This window comes from Anoplolepis gracilipes, chromosome 10 (genome assembly GCF_047496725.1).
Source record: "Anoplolepis gracilipes chromosome 10, ASM4749672v1, whole genome shotgun sequence".
Classification (NCBI taxonomy): Eukaryota; Metazoa; Arthropoda; class Insecta; order Hymenoptera; family Formicidae; genus Anoplolepis; species Anoplolepis gracilipes.
In genome coordinates, this window is record NC_132979.1 from 6,944,429 (window position 1) to 6,967,225 (window position 22,797).

At 34.3% G+C, this 22,797-nt stretch overlaps 2 protein-coding genes across 5 annotated transcripts in view; one reads left to right on the forward strand and one right to left on the reverse strand.

The window, feature by feature from the left end:
- The window catches only part of LOC140670445 (cell adhesion molecule Dscam2), a 169,945-nt gene extending 153,191 nt beyond the window's left edge, over window positions 1-16,754 (reverse strand). For 3 of the 4 annotated variants that reach the window (XM_072901042.1, XM_072901038.1, XM_072901041.1), the window contains exon 1: window positions 16,390-16,754. The gene's annotated coding sequence lies outside the window, so the exon portion shown is untranslated. Of the gene's footprint in view, window positions 1-2,255; window positions 3,191-16,389 lie in introns of those variants that run through there. The other variant, XM_072901039.1, reaches the window with a different exon arrangement.
- LOC140670447 (solute carrier family 41 member 1) overlaps window positions 4,477-22,797 on the forward strand; it is a 77,206-nt gene continuing 58,885 nt past the window's right edge. Inside the window, exon 1 of the mRNA XM_072901046.1 lies at window positions 4,477-4,740. The gene's annotated coding sequence lies outside the window, so the exon portion shown is untranslated. The remainder of the gene's footprint in view (window positions 4,741-22,797) is intronic.

The window sequence follows — 22,797 nt, forward strand, 5'->3', positions numbered from 1 at the left end:
TAAAAGATCTTCCAAAACAAACGGTATGAAAAATTTAAAAGCTACGCAATTATTATTTGCCAGAAAATCTATTGCTTTAAGCTTTAAGAAAACAGCAAGTGAAGAGCAGCACGTCTGCTTTAATTTAGAATTTCTGATTTTTTTCATAAATAATATGGCCATATGAAAATATGTATTATTATATTTGGAGAAAAAAAATGTTTATTTTTTTAACATTATATAGTCGTCATATTTGGAATAATCTTCTACGCATTTATACAACAATGAAGGTAATATTAATTATCTCGAAAATATTTCAAGTGCTCTTATTGTTAGTGAAAAGACAAATTGTTGAGATCATCGTTTCTCTGTCAAACCGTGAAATTGTGGAGCAAAATTTTAGAAGCAGTCAGATAAGTAATGCACTGTGTTTGCGCAAAGTCAGTTAGAGTCATGCTTTTAAGCGTTTAAAATTACATGTGTTTAGAGAATTATATGCGTAAGTAAAATAAACAATATCAAAGCTCTTGCATTCTCTAAATATCGATATTGTTCCTTGAATTCCTTCTTTTTACTTTATTAAATCAATCAAACAATGACAATTTTCTAAAAATTCTATAGTAAATATATAACTGTGTCCTTAAAAAAATATATAATAAAATATGGAAAAATTATAAGTACAAATAATTTCTAAAAGCGTATGAATAATATTGTATCTGCAAAATGGAAAGAAATAATTTTTTTTGTTACATTTTAATAATGAATTTTGAACGTTTCACGAAATGATGCTTAACACAATTTTTTAAAATATTATTGTTATATTTTTTTTCTATTTTAAATATGATTATTATATCTACTTTAAAGTTTATTTATTATTTAATATTATTATTTCAATTTTTAATTTAAAATACTAAGATTATTTTAATATAAATTTTTATAAAATTACAATACATACATAACATAAGATAAGTTTATTCAAGTTTAAATTTCATAGAAGACAGAAATTTCTCTCTTGCATTACAAGGAACAGATGTCGTTTTCCCTGTTATATGCAATTCTCTTTATTTAAGAAATAAACATTTCCCGATAAGAAATCGCAAATTGATATTCTCTTGCAATAGCAATCTTTGAATTTCCAAGATTTCTCTGTACTCAAATTACGTAAATGTAATAAATTGCGACAGCATCTTTTTGTGCTTCATGTCGAGTAGAAAAGTTTAGTATGTTCATAGTTTTCAGAATTATTTATAACTTTCGATCTCTCTATCTTTCTTTCGAATCTCACGAGACGCGCCAGTAAAGTTTCGAAGTTACTCGATGTCTGTAAGTGCGCAATACATCTGTGTAAAAAGCTGTGGTGTCTCACTTCGTGGAAACTCGTTAATTGTGAGAGCTTCATTTTTAATAATTTTAGAGTATTTGATAAATTATATAAATAATTTAACTACAATTAAATAAATAAAAAATAGTTGGAGATAAATTAAGAATTTCACGCCAAGTTTCACTTTGTCCATCGATTTTTTTTGCATTTCTTGCCAAATTGCAAGCTTGAAAATTTTGTAATAGTTTTATGCGCAAAAATGATCAAAATATTTATTAAATAAATTAGATCATTCGAGATGTCGAACGTATAAATATCGAAGTGAGACGTCGATCGTATTTTGATAGTTCCAGTGACTTTAAGTTAAATTAAACTAAATTAAATTTTTATTTTAATTTGTGTTTTTCTGCAATCATTTGTAATTTTTAGGGAAAGTCCTACGCGTATAAATATTATTAGAATATTTATTAAATAAATTAACTGAGATGTCGGATGTATAACAAAATTTCATTTAAAGTCGATAGAACGATCGAAATACGAGTGTCTCACCTATCTTTGTATTTTACAGAATCTAGCATCTTGAGAGATATAATTTTTTAAATAAATATTCTAATACTTTTTATGCGTAGAATTGTTTGTAGAATTATTGCAGAATTTTCAAGCTCTTAAAAAAATGTTAAAAAATTCGTCGGACAATGAAAAAAGCAGCAACGCGTGAACTTGACATTTCTCTCTGTCCTGAGCCATTTATTTAATTTAATAGCCAAAACTATATTAATCTAGAACGATTAAAAATAAAGTCAGAACTCTCAATAAATAATGAGTTTCTACGAAGTGAGACGCCAGCTTCACACACACACATATAAATAGAATTGCACGAAATACGCTATGCGATCACCGCGACAAAAAAATTAATTCCACTAAATAATAATAAGAATAAGACGTAATAAATTACCTCATGTGATTGCTCCGATGACGTCCGATGCCATCCCCGGCCTGCTCATCCTCTCCCAATTCTTTATTGCACTTTGAAAGCACTCACAAAACACTCGCGACGATCGTGAACGTACTAATTACTCGAATAAAAGACTCACGGCACTCGTCAGAAATCCACCATGTACAATGACGCGGGAAATTATCTCAATGTCAAGTACGAATATCGAAAGACGTAACTCGCGATCGCGCAGACATTTGTTGACGAGCGACCTTCACTCTTTCGACCGAGAAAAAAGACGCGATCAAACGCTCTACGATCTGTAAATACTTTAGCTCCGTTCTCGAGCATTCGATGTGAGAAAGTGATCTCGGTAACAACGCAGCATAGACGGTAGACGCGAGGCATCCCTTCCTACGTCGGAGTCAGCTGTGACGTGCCGACGTCACTGACTCGAGCGAGGAGAAGAACGATGAACACTCTCGACGCATAACACGAAATCTCAATCGATAGACCCCGATCGAAATACGATCAGAGTCTCACAAAACACTCGCGACGATGGTGAACGTCCTAATTACTCGAATAAAATATTCACGGCACTCGTTCGGATAAATGTACTGAGATAATCGTCCGCTGATCAATTCAACACTTTCGACACTCATTCACGCGCGAAATTCACTCTCTTGACTGATAAAAAGACGTGAGAAACACGGGACAAAAATCGCACTAAGTAACAGAAACCATTAAACACCGCGATCGCGTTCAAACTGGCGGACTGAAGTCACAAGTGCTTCAACTCAATTTCGATCGAGCAAGAATAAAGATCTTTGTTCTGATTGGTCGATCTAGTGCTTTCAGCGCCATCGCAAGTAATATGATAGGAGAAGGAGAGAATGTTCCACCGGCCAGTGGCGCACTCTTGCGTCTCTTTTAGGAAAAAGCCTGAGGTATAAAAAATATAGATAAGAAACGAGGTTTCAGCGACGAACTACCTATATAATTTCGAAAATTATATATTAGTTAGACATAGAAAAAATACGACTCAATAGTACATTTATAATTCGCCACAAAATTTGAAATAGAATTTTATTTTTAATTTTACATGTCGTGTCTAATGCAAAAAAGCAATAATACACACATATATAAAATATAATAACAGAGGCCATATATATATACAATAATCATTATCTTTTTCTCTATTAACGTACATTTGTCTTGATATGTATATATGTGTGTATTATATTTAATTCTTTAATGTTTTTATTCTGTATTACACACGACGCGTAAAATCATAAATCAAATTCTATTTCGAATTTTCTCGCGAATTATAGACGCGCTATTATGTCCCGTATTTTTCCCACGTCCAACTATGATATAATTCTAAAAATTATTTATCTCGTCGCTAAATCTCTGGTTTTTCTTACGCTCAAGATCCCTTTTCTAGAAGAGACGCGCTCGTCACCGGCGAGCAGTTCGGAATCATTTTCCTCTCCTTCTCTCCTATCATGTTATCTTGTCTACCGCGCGACTTTGACTGGCGTCGTAGGTGCTACGTCAACCAATCAAGATAAAGAGTAGGAGCTATCTATCCTGCTCGCCCGACGTCAGAGCACGCCAGAGCTGATAGCTGATTCCGGTATAGAGGGGGTGATTCGCGTCTACCATCTATGTTGCGTCGTTACCGAGATCATCTTCTCACGTCGTGGCTCGCGGACGGGTTAAAGTATTTATAATTCGTAGCGTGCTTGAACGCGTCGTTTTTTCCATCGAAAGAATGAAGGTCTTTGGCGAATGAGTTTCGAATCGTATGACGCCATTATTTCAACACGTCTATTAGTCTGCGCGATCGCGAGTTACGTCTTTCGATGTTCGTACTTGACGTCGAAATAATTTCCCGCGTCATTGTATATGGCGGATTTCTGGCGAGTACCGTGAGTATTTTATTCGAGTAATTAGGACGTTCACCATCGTCCCGAGTGTTTTGTGAGACTCTGATCGTATTTCGATCGGGGTCTATCGACTGAGATTTCGTGTTATGCGTCGAGAGTGTTTATCGTTCTTCTCCTTCTCGCTCGAGCCAGTGACGTCGGCACGTCACAGCTGACTCCGACGTAGGAAGGGATGCCTCGCGTCTACCATCTATGCTGCGTTGTTACCGAGATCACTTTCTCACATCGAATGCTCGAGGATGGAGCTAAAGTATTTACAGATCGTAGAGCGTTTGAACGCGTCTTTTTTCTCGGTCGAAAGAGTGAAGGTCGCTCGTCAACAAATGTCTGCGCGATCGCGAGTTACGTCTTTCGATGTTCGTACTTGACATCGAGATAATTTCCCGCGTCATTGTATATGGCGGATTTCTGACGAGTGCCGTGAGTATTTTATTCGAGTAATTAATACGTTCACGATCGTCGCGAGTGTTTTGTGAGAGTTTCAAAGATCCAACATAGGATTAGAAGAGGATGAGCAGACTTGGAATACCCTCGAGCTTCGTCGCAACAAACGTGAGGTAATTTATTATTCGTGAAATTTTTTTTATCGCGGTGATTTCGTATTTTTGCAATTCCATCTTTTACGATAGAAATTTTGGATACGTGTCTTTTATCATCATGAAACATTAGGAGACGTTACGAGACAAGAACGTCTTATCATTTTATTTCAAAAGCGTCGAAACTTTTCAATCTAGTAATTAATCTGGCATTAAAACTTGAGACTCACAGACTCCTCTCTCGGCTTTCAATGCTGTGCGTCGATTATCGAACTTTTCTACCCGACACTGCTATTTTGCCACTGTATTCAATGCGAGCATTCGAGGCGGGTTAAAAGTAACCCTGGCATCCATCCCGCGTACATAAACCGCCTTAATGCACCCTCGGTAGCAGGCCATTACACCACGCATCCCTACAGCCTCTCCTCCCCTGCTACGGTCATATAGTACTCGCGCATGTTACACGCATATTAAGATACACACACGTCATTCTCTGTACATATACACACGAACCGCCACCGCCTACTCTTCACGCATATTTACGCCATATCGACCAGGTGGTAGGTGAAATTTACTCTACCACGGCCGATACATTATTTCCACGAGCATTAACGCCGACGTTATTGCACTCTCTATCCTCCTCCCCCTGCTTTACAGTCCTTTTATCTCATGAGCTATCGCGCGTCGAGGATCGTGCGATTCTCTCTTTCGTAGAAACGGAATTTTTTACACGATTTGAGTAGACACTTTGTTAACGAATTTCTCTAATAAAAATCGCGTCCTTATCATTATAATTATTTACTCGCCTCTGCTATTCGATAACATTTGTTCGAAAGACTAGTTCCGATACCGGGATCCTGATTTCCGTTGTCAGAGACGGTGGAATGAATTTTTCGTTCTGCGATGTTGATGGCCGTGAAGCATACGTCGATACCTTTTATTGGCGCCTGCTTTTCGTGTCGCCACTCACTCATATTTTTGCCGCGCGATGTATGTTCTCTTCCGTTTTCCGTGTCTCTCTTTTTCTCGGAAAATTCAACACGGGGCCGTTTTAACTGTGAATAATGCTTACGAAGATATTGTAAGCTGAGACAATATTTACTGATTAAAAATATACGAAAAAGAACATGGGTTTTCAAAATCGAAATCAATGGAATTGAACGCTATACTATTTCGTCAAGTGTAAAAGTCAATATTGTCCAAATTTTTATTCCTTTTATTAATTGCAATTAATCTCGAATTATTGTTTAATTTTTTAAAATTCTTAACTTTCGGAGAGACAATTCTTTTAGCGATTATATATGATTTTTTTTTGTACGATTTTTGAAGCATAATATACGGACAACAATTGAGTTATTAATCTATTTTTTCAATCATAATTATACAAAAAATTCATATGAATAAATTCCGTTTAACAGTAATATATCTATAAGAGTGTAATTATCACGTTTACATAGCTATTTCACGATGGAATTGTACTTTCGAATTCTATTCCCGTTCTACATTCATGAGATTTCTCGTGTGTTTTTCAAGCCAGCTTTCCATACTTCATGGAAAATATTCGCAATTATCTTTGTGATCAGTTCAGCAAACGTTATCCTACAACAGTTGTCGAACTAAATTTTCGATACTTTAAATATATGAAAGAGAATACTATCATTGAAATTTATTCTCATCGAAATTAAATACTTTCTTTGTCGTTCAATAAAAAGACACTGAATATTATTTAACATTTTAACTGATTATTGCATTTTCCAACTTTTCCGTAATGTACAATCAGTACGAGAGAAATTTAGTCGTTTATAGCGAAAATACATTATTATTCACGATTAATTCGCCCGTATTTTCGGTTTGACGTACAAGCTCCTGCAAACGGACACACACACACACACACACACACACACACACACACACACAAATATACGTAGAAATGCGTTTGCGCCAATCGATTGCCGAGTTTCACAACGCACGTTCATTGTCGGTACAATTACGAGTGAGCAATATACAGTTTCAAAGGTAGATATCGCGTTTCAAAGTGACTATGCAACGCGTGCAGATATTACAACAAATGGTAACGCGTTAATTAATGCACGCGGTGCCTTTTGGCATAAAGAAAGAGCAAAGCGGGTAAAGAACGAGGTAGATAGAGGGGAAACAACGTCGCCATTAAAATTGTAATTAACGTATGGTAATTGCAATCGATGCGCGCCGTGGCGCGTTTTCGTCGACGCGATTCGCGCACGAAAATAGGGGAAGATGCAAGGGATCGAGGGCTTTCTCGTGCGAGTTTCCAAAGTCCGGACGAAAGCGGAGCCTTTCTATTAAATCGTTAAAGCGCTTTTGTTGCGAGCGAAAAGCACAATGGACATTACGCGGATAAGGGACGATGAATTGTGGAGATGTCATTTACAGAGAGCGATGATGCACTCTCACGGTAGGTACATTAAGGCGGTTTATGCACGCGAAGCAAGAGGAGCATTCACTTTCGCGGGCTGTATCGTTCCTCGTCGTGCAACCACGACAGGTAATAAAGGTAGTAAAACGCCTTTAAATCAATAATCAAGTTAGACGCAACGCTTACGCGCCGATATTTCTCCGCGATAAAAGCTAATCAGTGAGACTCAATCATGCGTGAAGGAAATAATTAAGAAAATTATTTTTCGATTATACTATAATATTATGTAACTTTAAGAAGATCAAAAAGAGTTATCGAACGCAATTATATATATAGTACCTTTTGACGATTATTTGTTCTTACCGTAAATTTGATATATTTTAATATAAATTTTAAATTTTTTCAAGTTTTATCCTATATATATATATATTTTTTTTTTTTTTAAACCTGATAGATTTTAAAAGAAAACCACGTTGTTGTTTATGACCGAAACCTCGAAGAAATAAATACACGAAAACGATGAGAATGCTCGAATGGAAGATATTTAAGGCGTAATTAAGTCTCTGGAGTTTTCCAAAAGTAAAGAAACTTTGTTAAAATGTGATTCCCAGAAGAAAAGTTTGAGTGGAAATATATTTCTTTCCTGATCTATTTTTAATACATGTTTCTACAAAGATCCGCAGATATATTGTTATATTTCAAACCTTAGATTATAGCCCTATCTCGTATTCTTTTTCTCTTTTCTATATAATTTATATCTTTATTTAATTAAGAGCAAAAGAGAGAACATACGAGGTCTTATATGTTTTTCTAAAATACAGAATATTCGAAGAAATTTAATACTAATTAACGCCAACTGAAACCTTTTTTCTTGTCAGTATAAATAGAATAAATAGAAGTCAGTTATAAATAGAAACATCATAGCAACATAATCCAACGAAGAATCGCTAAGCTGGTTTTAAATAACCCGCACTGACGTAATTCAGCTGTAAGTTCTCAGCTAAAAGTTACGTAACAAGGTAAAAGAGATAGGAGAGAGAGAGAGAGAGAGAGAGAGAGAGAGAGAGAGAGAGAAAGAGAGAGAGAGAGAGAGAGAGAGAGAGCTAGGTGTTGTTTTAACAAATTTTAAATGCGAATGCACGTCCGCGCGCGACAAGCGAATGAATTATCTCCGGAAGTTTATCACAACGTGACGAGTTCACGTTGAATTCGTATGCACGGATCGCGCTCGTCACCGTTAAAGAATTATCTATCGCCGTCTCCTTCGTCGATAAATCACACATTGAAAGTACGTTATCATGTATGCACGCGAGCGCATCGTATACATATATATGAATCCGTATACGCGCGTATTTCCACGACATAAAGATCTACTTCGATTTAGCTCTCGAAGCTCAATCTAATTTATATCGGCGTGAATTAAAGGATTACGCAATAAACGTGCTAAATTATAGAGTCGGATATGGTCGTTTCGATATACCTATTGATCCAATGACAGTAACGTTCGCGTTGAACATCTGACCGCGTGACCCTACGCAATCCTTCGCTCGCACTTGGTCAGAATTAACTATATTTGTTCGTATCATTTTTTTTTTTTTTTTTTTTTACTCATTAGGAGAAATATTTGAATATTTTTAATATTGTTATATATCTTGAATCTTTTTTGCGATTTATTTCTATATTTTACGTAGAATATATTTTGAACATCCTTCGATTATGTTAACTGACTTGAAGCTTAATTTGCTGAGCATGTCTATGGATAAATATTTAAAACATATTGGGATGAATAAAAAAAAATTGAACGATCTTAAGATTACGTATTTGCACAAGGAACGAAGGATAAAAAATACAATATATGATGAGAAAAGGGTTAAATGTAGAACGAGATGAACGATTTCTATCTCGAGGGAGCTTTGTTCTCTTCCTCAAGAATGAATAAGAATGAATATAAATTGAAAACGAATTAAATCCTCTGAGAATCGCATCGTGTTTGTATGCAATTAATGTAAAACGAATACATAATTTCAGAGTTGTGTAAACATAAATCCCTGCAGAAACGATCGTTATTGTATGTACATACAAACCAATGTCGACTAATTTCGCAGAAATGTAACAAAAATATGTTTTCTTTTTTAATTTTCAGTTTACACGTCGATAATAATCGATCGATTGATTAAATACGCTTTGAATTTTTTATTGCGTACGTTCACTTCAATCCCTTTCATCTGTAAACTCTTGTTGATGAGTTTACATTCAACACACGCTTTTAATTAACAACATTTTGATTAAACCATTTTTTTTGCAACGTTTTAAATTTGAACAATTTAATATAATTTAATATAATTTAATATAATTGAGTGTCTCAAAAGTTAAATATTCAAATTTATTTTCTTTTCAGAGTTCGAGTTTTAATACGGAAATCTTACAAAATGGCTGTTACAGATATGTATCAGTTTTCTCTAAAATTTCTTTTGAAGTAAAATCGACTGCAAAATTAATAAATACATCATGAAAATTAAAAGATGGAGACTTTCAGGGTATTTTAAATATCGTCACTACGTAAATATTGAAACTTTATCTACTAAAACTCTTTTATTTTATCAGTCTTTTATAACTTTAATAATAGAATCCAGTTGATGTCAAAGCATTTTCGTTAAACAAATATCGATTCGAAATTAATCTGAATGAATCCTCGCCTGTGAAAAGAGACTTTATCAGTTCGCTCAATACAAACACTTTTTATCAAATCCGGAAATTAGGTCGCGAAATGATGTAGACGCGCTTTCATGGTACACTCCCGCAGCGATGTTACACGCGGCGTAGGAAAAACGCGACATACGCGTTTCCCTTTTTACACGGCTCCCAGAAACACGCTAGTTATGTAATACATAGGTGGAATTCGCCCCGGGCTCGGTCGACGCGAGCAACAAAACGCACATCGTGTAATTCCGCGTGCGACCTATATTCTAATAAATAAACTATTTGTTTGACATATCTGCGCCCTTTTTAAAAGACAGTCTTTCTCCTTTTCTCTCTCCTTTTCTCTGTCTCACAGGATGTAACATTGATCCACATCGTCTAGTCTATTCTAGTTTAGCGAATCTCTCGTTCGTTTGCGCGCGCGCTTCTCTTTTAATCTGTGCTACGGATCTCTCGTCGGGTATTAATAGGTATTCTATCGCGGACACTTTTTTGAATTTCGTCGATTCGCACGTTAATTAATCTACCGGTAATTACGCGCACGTGCAGAATTTTTAAAGAATGTAATAAAGAAAGAATGAAGTTCGTAGTTAATACGTCTTTAGATATTCGTGACGAAATTATCTTAATCTAATCAGAGCGAAATATACAATATAATACCGTTCAATTAAGCTCTCTCTGTTTATATATTTGTATCATAAAATTTAACCATATAGATACTTTTATTCCCTAACAGCAGTTGCATTGAAATATGCTACTACTTTATTTAAAGTTTCAGCTTTGTATAAATGTAACTTACCTCTTCGTGTAATGTGTCAGATCTTTAAATGGGTTAACTTTTTTAAAAATATATATGTAATTTATTTTTATAATTAAAATACGTGAGTACTTTTTAAAATAACAATAAAATATTTTTAACTAAAAGGTAAATATACAGACAGCCTTAAAAATAGAAATAAATTATAAATATGGTATAAAAATATTATATATTTAACTATTCATTATGTTTTATTTATTAATCATGAGCAACATTCGACGGATATGCATTTAGATTTTAGGACAATTTCTCGAATTATTCATATTGTGCCTCTTGAAATCCATAGAAACTTTTCGTAGAAAGAGTCAACGGAAGCGGATGCGGATGAATCTAGCGAAACAAGAGAAAACGGAAACGCGCGGGAAAAATGAGAGAGAGAGAGAGAGAGAGAGAGAGAGAGAGAGAGAGAGAGAATTTTGCTACTTCTTACAGGGCAAAGGGACAGTGAAAAAGAGCCACGAGAAAATTCTTTCTTCGAGTGCGGCTGGTTAAGAAGTTTTATGAGTTACATTCCGGCGTCCGTGGAATGTCGAAAAGTCAATCAATTTTTCGCGATCCTTCGTTCGATATCCTTCGTAATTCATTTGTCACCCTCGTTGGACCCTCGTGACAATTACGGATTTGATATCGGAACAAGATGAAAGAGAACTGCAGCTTTCGATATCATCGCGTTCGACATTGCTACGTGCTTATACATCTTTGATTAAGATCTTTCGCATCGGAGGGATATTTTTCGCGCGAACGGAAGTGGTATTTTATCGCGATGATTGCGAATCGCCCCGGTAGAAGGAGGGACGAGTTTACGCGTTTCGAAAATTGAAATCGATACGTCGAAGTCGTTTCGGATCTTCATTTCCCGGGAGAAGAGCCACCTAAGAAATTTCTCCCTTTCGCAACAAGACGGAGAATTCGGTCAATCCGTCGATAAAATTCTCGAATAAAATGCGTCGTGAGACTCTCTGACGTTCGCTGTGTTAAATGAAACTGATTTCTACGTTGTGAATAGAGAGAGAGAGAGAGAGAGAGAGAGACGAGATAGCAAAGTTCCAATGCGCAACTGTATCTTTGTGTTCGATCGATCTCGAAAAGAATTTATTCGGATAAGATCTATGTGAAAAGCGTCGATTCATTTTTAATCGAATTTACTTTTAAAGCTTTTTTTTTCCTTCCTATTCATCTAAATTAATTAAATTTTTTTTTTAATCGATATTTACACAAACAACAATGTTTTATCTTTTTATTCGAATTAATCAGTTTCGTGATAGATAACAATTGAAACGAGAATTAAAAGAGATAAAAAGTCTAAGCTCGATATTTCTGGTATCGCGGAGAAGCGCAGGCAGATATAATAAGCGTGAATCAACGAGACCGTCAATCGTGGAAAATGCTGGGGCAGTTAAAGCAATTAACGCAGCGGCCGCCACCGCGGCCTCTAATTTTTTCATCGCTAAAAACAACCAACGGAATCTCTTTCGAGCGCCTGAAATTCGATTTCCTTGCGCGAAGCCGCATCGCACGGGCCGTAAAATGTTATTTCCGCGTTCGTCCGAATCATTCGCGCGTCTCTGTTCGAGTCAAATTCGCATTTAATGAAAAAATACTTGGAACGCCTGCCGTAAAGCTATATGTCTCGATAACAGCGATAAACAAAGAATACTTTACGAGTTTTACGAGCGGAAATCGACGCGTGTCGTTATCCGGTATCGTTACAACGAAACTGTCAAGCGTTCTGCGAAAAATTTGGTGAATTACGTGAATTTCGGTGATGTGTAAAATGTGCAACTGACGTGTATTTTCCTCGACATATGATATTTTCGAGAAAAATTTCTAAAAAGATTGTAATCTATCGTTAGACAACGTGAATAAACGAGAATATAATTAATTTTAATAAAACAAAATTTCTATGCAAAACTTCCGTATTGTATTTATAATAAAAAATATGTTTACATCGTATGTAATACATACATGTTGTAATCAATGAGAGTAATATGTTTCAAAAAATTTATATTAAGAGTTTCATCCATATTGATTGTGATGTTTATACGTCTATAACAATTTGTGAGTCTTTATATATAGGACGAATTATGACTTCAAATATTCTTTATAAGTAACATTTTTTATTAAAAAATAGATCAGATACGGATTACTTGAGTTCGAAGAATTTATAATATAATTAATATTTTATTTAATATAATTAAGACGATTTTGCTTCAAGTGAAAACACTTTAAAGATTTTAAAATCTTTAACGTTTTTATGAAAATATTTGTCCTTTTAAATGAAATTAAGTTTCTTATATAAAAATTGACTCTCTTTATTCCACAATGAAGAGAGTTAAATTTTTATATTTAAAAAGGCGTTATTGGTTATAATTGCATACACAACAGTTACCTGATATTTTACATGATATTTTTAGTATTGTATTTGCGCGCTTGATCTGCTTTTTTACCAAGAAAAAAATGACAAAAATAGGAAGCAATTTCACTTCAACTTTAGCTCGAGTTCACCGTGCCACAAACTGAAATTAATAGGGTGGTGCATAGTTTCTACCACAGCTTCATATCACTCGGTGGAAATACGAACTTTGTTTTTTTTTTTTTTTTATTTTAATGCATTGTGAAATTAATAGCTCAACATCTTGTATTAAATAATAATACCATTTAATACTGAAAATTGCATAATTTTAGCGAATTAAATTTCAAGGATAATAGTATAATTGTTTAAGTGAAACTTTGCTGTACTGAAATACTACAACTTTTCCTATCAAAACCCAATTAACAATAACAATGCACTAGGTATACAATTTTTATAATTCTATTTATATTAAAATGATATATTTATCCGTATAAAAATACAAGTGAAAGAAGAGAATTCTCAAAGACAAGATACATTAATAAAACATTTTCGCGAATAATCTAATCCCTGGAACCAACAACTTCTCTTTGAACTGTTATAATAGAGTTAATACAAACGTTTATATTATAACAACTATTTCTCTTGATTACATATCATGATAATGTGTAACATCAAACACGCACTATCAATGTATCTCTCTCCGGTAAACAGTCGTTCCAGTAGTAAAGCCTTAACCAAGTCAGACTCAATTATTGAATTTGCTCTAGTTTTGACACATCAGACTGTAGATTCGCATAAGCTTATTTTTTACCACACATGCATGCTTTATCCAACATTTGGGACAAGAACGACGGGCCAACAAAGATCTCGCCGAGCGTAAACCCCAAAGGGTGATTTCACGAGATACGGTCTTTTGACGGTAAATCACCGGCAAGGTGCCAAAAACATTGACAACGATCGTAAAAGTGTGCGGAGATTTAAACATGCAGTCGGAAAATTTCGAGCGTGAAGCGTATATGTGATACCTATAATAAAGTGAACTAGGATAGAATGCATAAATTAAAAAATATTGATAAATGACGCAACTTTTAAATTGTATTAAGATAATAAACTTTAATCGTAAGAAGTATGTTGTGTACACACATTGAGAGAATATATTAATAAAAAAATAATTATTACTTAAGAAAGAAAGAAAACAACAAGATAATTATTAACAATATAAATAAGTAATCATTAAAATATAATAAATAATATAATTTATTTATAATGTAGCTTAATTCTTAATTTTGATATTAACCTCTCTAAATCAGGCGTAAAGTTCAGTAATCGTTCACTAAAATTGTCTTCTCTATTTTTACATATTTATACAAATAGAAAGATCCAAAAATTGCAGGAGGGTAATCATATCTCCTAATATTATAAATCAGTATAAAAAAATCGGTATAAAAATCTTCTGAATTCATAAACTGTATGTAAAGTGTGTGATAAATTTTTACACAATTTACTAAGATAAATTTATATTTTTTTCGAGTTATCGATATTAAAATTATTATATAAAATTATATAAAATAAGAGGAAAGATCTTAAAGACAATAATTTTCTTTCATACTTTCTCTTACTCGAGCTATATGATCGATGTGGTATAAATCGCGAATATGGAGCCGGATGGAATAATAAAAATTATCGAATAGCCATCGCACGAGACAGTTGATAGAAAGAAGAGAAAATTGGGAGCGAAAGCGAGCGCTGCTTCTGACATTAATTAATCATCCGCGGAGAGTGGTCGAGTTACTCGAGTCGGATGAATTATCGCCACCTGAGGAACCAACCTCGGCGATATACGATCCGCCATATCTACCTACGATAATTCTCTTACGTAGGGATGGCAATACACTAACGACATTCGTTTGCGTGACGTAATTAATGCGCGCTGCGCAAAGTGCAAGTGTTTAATTCGCGTATCAGAACGCAACGAGATCTACAGTCCATTTTTTCAAAGCGTCAGACTGCATCTCTTTGCCAGTGTGATACGGTTGATTAGTCGGTATGATAACGAGAAAGAGAGACGCTGGGTCACCACCTGCGAACACGAAACGCTCGTACGGAAAGTATGATGTGACGTCTGATACGCGAGTGTTATTAAGAGACTTGCACTTACTTAGAGTCTTGTATTCACATTTCCGCGGATAGAATATAATTGGAGTTTCCATTTAAGTAATACAGCGATTGTATGTGTGATGTTATCATAGGATTTAACACTAAATTAGGAAATAAAATAATCTTTAGTTTTTTCTCTCTCTTACTCGTGTTTTTCTCTTGATTTTAGAATTGATTAAGATGGAACAAAATAATTTAATTGAATTAAATTTGTATAACTTAAATTATACATTATTTTAAGAAATATGTTAGTTTAAATAAAAAGATATAAATATCACGATAATTTTACGAGAGTTTATTTATTTAAGAATCATCGTGACTAGAAAACGTTATAGGATAAGATTTCTAGGTAAATATCACGTGGTAAACATAAAAATATATGTTGACTAATAAAATACTTTATCTACAAAATAATTGGAAAATATAGCGAACACGCGGAAGAATTTCATGTCTCCATTTGTGGTATTAAATATTATAGAATATTTCAAACAAGAAATAAATAATTATCGCATGCGTAAGACATGTGATAATTATAATATAAAATTAGAATTATAGAAAAAATGTATAGGCATATTTATAACACTTACTATCACAATTATTGGCATCGCGAGTGCAATTCGTTCAATACTGCCTTTTATGGAAGACAGAATAAAGATAGAATATAGTGTTCTTAAGCGAAATGGAAGATGTTGCAATAAGTTGACATAATACCCAATAATTGAAAGCGTGATATTGACAGTTTTAAAAAAGTTCCGCTTGTTAGGTTGAATTTATCATTATTAACATACGAATGTAATGCATTGTTTTATAAACAATTACTTTTATATCAATAATTTTTAAGTTAATATTAGAAAATTTAGAGTAAATAGTCGTATATATCTAGCATTATTAATTTGTAAGGAAAAAAGAAAATTGTAAAATTTTCAAATAATAAATCTTTTTTTCATATATTTTGCATCACTAATATTACTTACAATTATTTTACAAAAATATAATATTATTAAAATATAAAGTCTATAGCCGATAAAAAAAAAACAGAATAAAAAAATGATAATTTTGTGTATTCTGGACACCACGCACAGCTTTCCGACAATGTTGTTTCTCTCTTCTTAACGATCATCAACATTATTATTTTTCGGCGCGATCACGAAGATTTATTTTACTCTTTAAAGCCGTGCAAGCACATTGATAAGAAAAATACAATAAACATGCGATCGAATTTTCTACCGCGAACAATTTTTCACGTACATTGTTGCCCTCGAAGATCCCGGCCAGCATGATAGTCGTCGCCAGCTGAAGAGTGTCACGTGCCAGACTCGAACTAGTACGACTCTTCTCGTTCGCGTCGCTAATAGAAAGAACGTCCCTCGAACTTTTGCACTGAGTGGTCCGTTTCACAAGATCGTTCAAACCCGCGGGGAAACGGAGAAGAAAGAGCGAACGCGAGATAAGGGCAAAAGGGAGAAGTGGCGAGGGTTGTTCGGGAGTCCGATGCGTGCGTCCGATCGTGCGTGATCACTTTTTGCAGAACACACGTTGGGAGCAGTTCGCGAGCAGGTTGACACCTTCAGGGAGGAGATCGCGCGCAGAACTGACACCTCACGCGCGCGGTCCAGCTACCCTCAGCATCCAGCGGCGGCGGTGACGGCGACCGAGGGGGATGAAGCCGAGCACGCGCGAAATTCCGCCTTCCCTCCTGCCTTCTCCACCCCCTCCCCCTCTTACCCCCTCTCGGCTCGCTGAGCGAGCTGCAGCCACCCCCAGCCGCCCATCCGCCGCCTCCTCTCTCGTCCTCATCCACCGCGGCTATCCTCTCCTCGGTCAACCTCTGCCGCTAGCACACCACACTCCCTGTTTCGTGCCGAATTCACGCCATCGTCCACGGAATCTCACTTATTTGTTCTGATAATATAGATAATAATCACGTTCACCTGAGTATAGCTTCTTCCGTTTGTTAGACGTAAACACGTAAATTTTATTAATTATATTTTATTACGTTAAATCAAGAGAATGTTAAATTCGAGAAGAAAGTGTCTAGAAGAAATTGTGTGTTAAAACGAATGAATTTAATACTGTAATGAACTCTTTCATTTAAAATGCTGATATAATTATAATATATAATATGAAAAATTATATATTTTTTTAAAACTTATTGAAAAATAACTATATATACTTTTGATATATATTATATAAGTTTGATAATTTTTTTTAATAAACTTTCTTAAATAAATTTTCTAATTACTAAAAAAATGAAAATTAAAGATATTCGCAGGAAAAAGTTTATTAAAAGGAAAAAAAAACAGAATCATGACAACGTATTCGACCATTATGTTATTTCGTATGGATAATTTCCGAGTTTTTAAACTTTTTCTACATCCTATTTAGTCATCTATCCTTTGACTCTATTTCGTTTTAATTAACAAACTCACCAGATCCAAAGGAGTTTGAGAAAACCGAATTACAGGGAAGAGACCTTACAATTATTATATTTTTCTCTGCTACGTGATTATTTACAAAATTTGGTTTTTTAAATGAAGATTAGTAGTATTATCGAGGATAATAATGTGCAATATCAAATATTTGCATTAAATGCAAATCTGCATGCCATGCAAGTCTAATTAATGATAATTATTAAAGATACAGATTCGTGCACTTTGTGGCAAGAATTTAAAAAAATTTTACATGTCGCAATTTTTTTGCACTGCAAAATGAACTGGAATTGTTATATGTTTTTTTTCTGTACATCGCCAACTACTATTCGCCGGAGTACTCAGCATTTATTATGACCTTTTTATAATTGTCCAAAGCGAACACGCCGACCATCCAAGCGAATAAATGCTGCGCAAAGTAATTACACCGCACAATTGCACGAATATTGCAGAATCGGTAGAGAAAAAAAAAAAAATTCCGTCGAGTTTTTCATAGAGTAAAAATTTAATTTCCGCCGAGGTATTTGACGTGCGTGTCTTACCGGGTTCTAACCGTAAATTGAGGAAGATGAGAATTTTTCGCGCAGCATAACATTGGAAAAACCTAATTATATATATTGTATATATATATATATATATATATACTTTATAATTTTGTCGTCAAATAATCCAAAATTTAATATTTATAGACGCCCCTGTTATGAATTACGTTACAAAATTCATATCGCATAATTAATTAGAATATATAGTTGTTATAAAAAAAAGTATGATACGTCGATGATTCTTGTTCGCACAAATTGATTTTCGAAGCGACCTTAAATGTTTCACGATTATAATCGAGACTGTATAGGGTCGAACACGAGAAATTTCTCTCCTGCGAGCCCCTCCTCTCAGCAAGAGTGTAGCTCCTTTACGGCCCTATTTTGTCCAAACGAGCGCCTCGCACCTATAAAGGGGCGTCGAGGGTTGAAACCCTCCCTAATAATTATCAGGCAATGGAGGCCATATTGCGCGAGCCGATGACCCAACGGTATGGAATATTCAAGCGACTCTCGCGCATAAGCCACACCACCTTAAAATCTAATTAAAATATGCAACGTTCTAATTAAGATATGCCTCCGTACACTATCGAGGTGTAAAACGTAGAGCGATGGAGGGTAGAATTTTTAATTTTGGACAAACTTGACAATGAGATATTATAATTTAAACGTACATCAAACAGCTTTTATAACACCATATATATCCGTTAACTTTTTTTATTTTTCCACAGTTTAAAGCAAAAACAGAGAAGCGCATGTAAACAAATTCAAAATCTCATTAAAAAAGTAGTACTATTTCTGGCTTAGTATTTTCTAATTTTTAAATCTAACAAAAGGATGCAATTTTTTTTTTAAACGCTGTTTCCGACGGAATCGAGACATCAGCAAGGTCGGAAAATCCGCTCGAGCGATTTCATTTTCATACACATCAGACGGCTCGGCGTCGCATGCGCGTGAACGTAGGGGTGTCGTCCTGTAATTAACCGGGCACTGCCGACCTACAATAATTACCAGGTAACCCCCTCCCCTCCTTCCCCCCCCCCTTCCGGGCGGGGGAGAGAAATGGAGTGCGTTGCGTTGCGCAACCGATAACCTTCCCGGTTCCGAAATTATTTAAACGCGCAATCGCGACTGTGTCAATTTTGATTATGCTTCCGCAATATACGGAGGTAACAAAGTCCCCGACCGCGCTTTATTCCGATCGCAATTTAACGAGCTCGCCAAACTCTTTTGTCGTCTGTCTATTTCACGTTCTCGCATTGTTTTCCCGCGATTGTAAAAATATTTGATGTTATTATCGAAACGAGATGAAACATACACGGATCCATCGTACGTTCGAGTCGTAGCACGAAGGATGAATAAACAGTCATATAATGAACTTTTAAAGTCTGGAATGTGTCCATGCATTAAACTCCTTCCGTTTATATGTATATATAAAGCGATTTGCTAAATCCCGTATGCCAAAACTCTGTGTTTGGAACGGTTATTTCGAATTATCATGGGATTCGACCGACACGTGCCCGGAATTTCGATACACAGTTCTCCTCGAACGAGAAAAGAGTCTCCGCGCTCGCGTTAATACGAAATGCAATTAACGCAACTGGAAATATATTAAAAATGTCATTAGCGTGTACGGTAATTGCGGAGACGCGAATATCACACTTTAAATGTTCAATTCGTTTCTTTCACGCTGTTAAAATATATTTCTATATATATATATATATATATATATATATACATATATATAATTTTCTCCAATTGAATTAAACGAAATTTATTTCTACTGCGGACACCAATATGATGCGATAAAATCTATTTGTGCGACTCTAATAAAAGAGAGATATAATTAAATGATGTAATGATATAATCAAACTAAATATTTTTGGTTCTCCCTTTCTTCTTCTCTTTAAGAAGCGCCAGTAGAAAAATGCTATATCATTTCAAAAATATTGATTTTATAGATTTTGCATGACTATGTGTACATGTAGAATGAACCAACGGTGGAAACTAAAATGCGATTGGTGCCAAGTCTTGTCAGAATGATATTGATTGGGATCGAAATTTGCGAAGCGTAATAATGCATTCGCAGTGCATCATTAGTCCACTCAAGCATGAGTAATTTTAGCATTATGTTCCCTCTGTGAGTAATAAATACAGCTGTACAATCTCGATATGTCAAACGTATAGTGAGAACAGTGAAATAGAACATAGATGAAAATTGTCTTTATGAATTTTGTCTGGTTAAGTTTTGCAAAATCATTATTTGTACTTTTTACAAGTCCGTTGTTGGAAACTCTCTTTTCTACCCCCCCCCCCCCCTCTCTCTCTCTCTCTCTTATCGTTCAATTTGCGGAGATGAATAATCAATGATTTGACGCTCTCCATATTCTTCAAGTTCAAAGTTAACCAGCAGCCAATCACAATGATATACTTGAAACTGCCATTTTACTGTTGGTGAAAAAAGAATCGAAACTTTAAAGTGCGATTTGCCATCGCTCTTCTTAATGAGAATAGATCTTAGTTATTTTTGTGACAAACTAGTGATGTTTTGCTTATTAATATTACAGTATAAAAATAATGTTTTAAACTCAAGATACCATGTTTTAAACTTACTTTGGAACGTGTTTACAATTGCTAACTTTTTCACGAAATATTGGTAATAGTTATTCCTTATGTAAAATAAATATTTAATAAAAAAATAAGTATACAAAAATTAATATAATGTAAAATAGCGTCTAAACATTAATAGAAATTTGTATGCGTAACTATATATTTGATATGGAAATTAAATGGTGTAGATGAAATAAAAATGCAAATATACACATGGAAAATATGTATTTAACTTTTTATTTCAAAGTGGATACTGTTTTACTAAGAAATTCAATTACCTATTTGCAAAAAAAGTTTATAAATTTACGGTAAATGATAATATCAAAACTTTTAGAGAACATTTACTTTTAAAAGGCGGCCAAAGAATTTCCGATTGAAATTCGATAGATTTAATAAAAATTTCTCGTAATATCGTAGATATTTTCGGTCCAGATAAAATATATATGGGTACGTCGATCAATAAGCAGACATTAAAACTTAAATAAGCTATACGCTTGTGCTACATTCGAAAGATTTTAATAGAGAATGTCGCGTTCGATAAGATTAATCGTCATCTTTCAAAGAAGGCGCGACACGTTGGGCGTAAGTGGTCCTTAATTAGGTCGCGCCTATTATGTTAATAGGATTTGCACCTGCAGCCGTGGAGTGGGAGTCTCCGCTCGAGAATTAATCTCCCGGCTCGTGTAGGTCAACTATGGCAATCATCCGTGATCCGCATGAGGGCTCTTGATCAAGGGTCCGCGTGACAGGAAGGTGTGCTCGCGCGAAAACGACTTTTGCGAGATGGAAACGAAATTTTCCACTACTCGATAGCGGAGGAGAGGCAGGGGAAAAGAAAGCGACTTTCGCTTCGAAGGAGAAAGAGAGAGACAAGAGAGAGAGAGAGAGAGAGAGGGGGGGGGGAGATAGGACTCCGAGACGTAAATTGCAAATGTTCCGGAGAATCGGATAATCGGATAATCAGCCAGACTGTTCCGTCTCCGCTCAGCCGCCATTTCCAATATTCTGCTTTTCTCGAGACATTGGCCAATTGATTCGGGATGAGTTGCTGGTGGAAGAAAAATCGCCATTGCTCCCGATAAGTGGCTTGTTGCTTCGACAATGCGTTACGCTCCTTTTCATTAAATAATCCTTGGAAAACGACAATTTTTTTTGTCTCCTTTAATCTCTAATCTAATTAATTTTTATATTGATATATGTATGTATATGTGCAAGATTATATTCTAATGAACGTTATAAATTGATAGGATACTTTGAATATTTTTTTTTTAATTTTAAGTTATTATATTTGCTGTATTAAAAAAAATAATATTTAGTAACTTTAATAACAATTTTGAATTTGTAAAGTTTTTTTTTCGCAAATTCAACAATATATTATGTGCTCTAATATGCATGTATTAATATTAATACTAATTGTGCGAACTAATATTAATTAGGTGTATTAATTGTAATAATTACGTAATTTAACGAAAGCAGTAGTTTGCAGATATCGACAGCGTCGATGTCTGTGAAATTCTATTTAGTAATCCATGTTTTAATTACAAGTTTTAGTTACAAAATTATGCAAATAATTTTCCAAAGAATTTAATTGCAACTATTTACACTATAAATGTAATTATTTTGTAAATTGTTAGAGATATTACAATACTAAAGTATCTTCTTATATTTATTAAAAATATCTTTTAAAACAAAATTATTATTTCGAGCATTATGTGCAAACTTTTTTAATAAGAAAGTTTATGCTTTACAATTTATAATTCACATAAGACTAAAATAATAACTCTTGTTAATATAATACGCACATATTTTATATATATATATATATACATATATATCCTCTTTTAATGGTATATATATATATATATATATATATATATATATATATATATATACCATTAAAAGAGGATTTCGCTGATAATAATTGTATTTCATAAACTCGCAAAACTATCTTTTCCTCTTTGCTTTGACATTAATTAATTATAAATATCACTTAAAATGCATTCGCCTTTGATTTATTAAATATTTACCTTGCAATTTTAATAAATAATCTCTCTCTTTCCCCTCCTCTAGCCTTATGA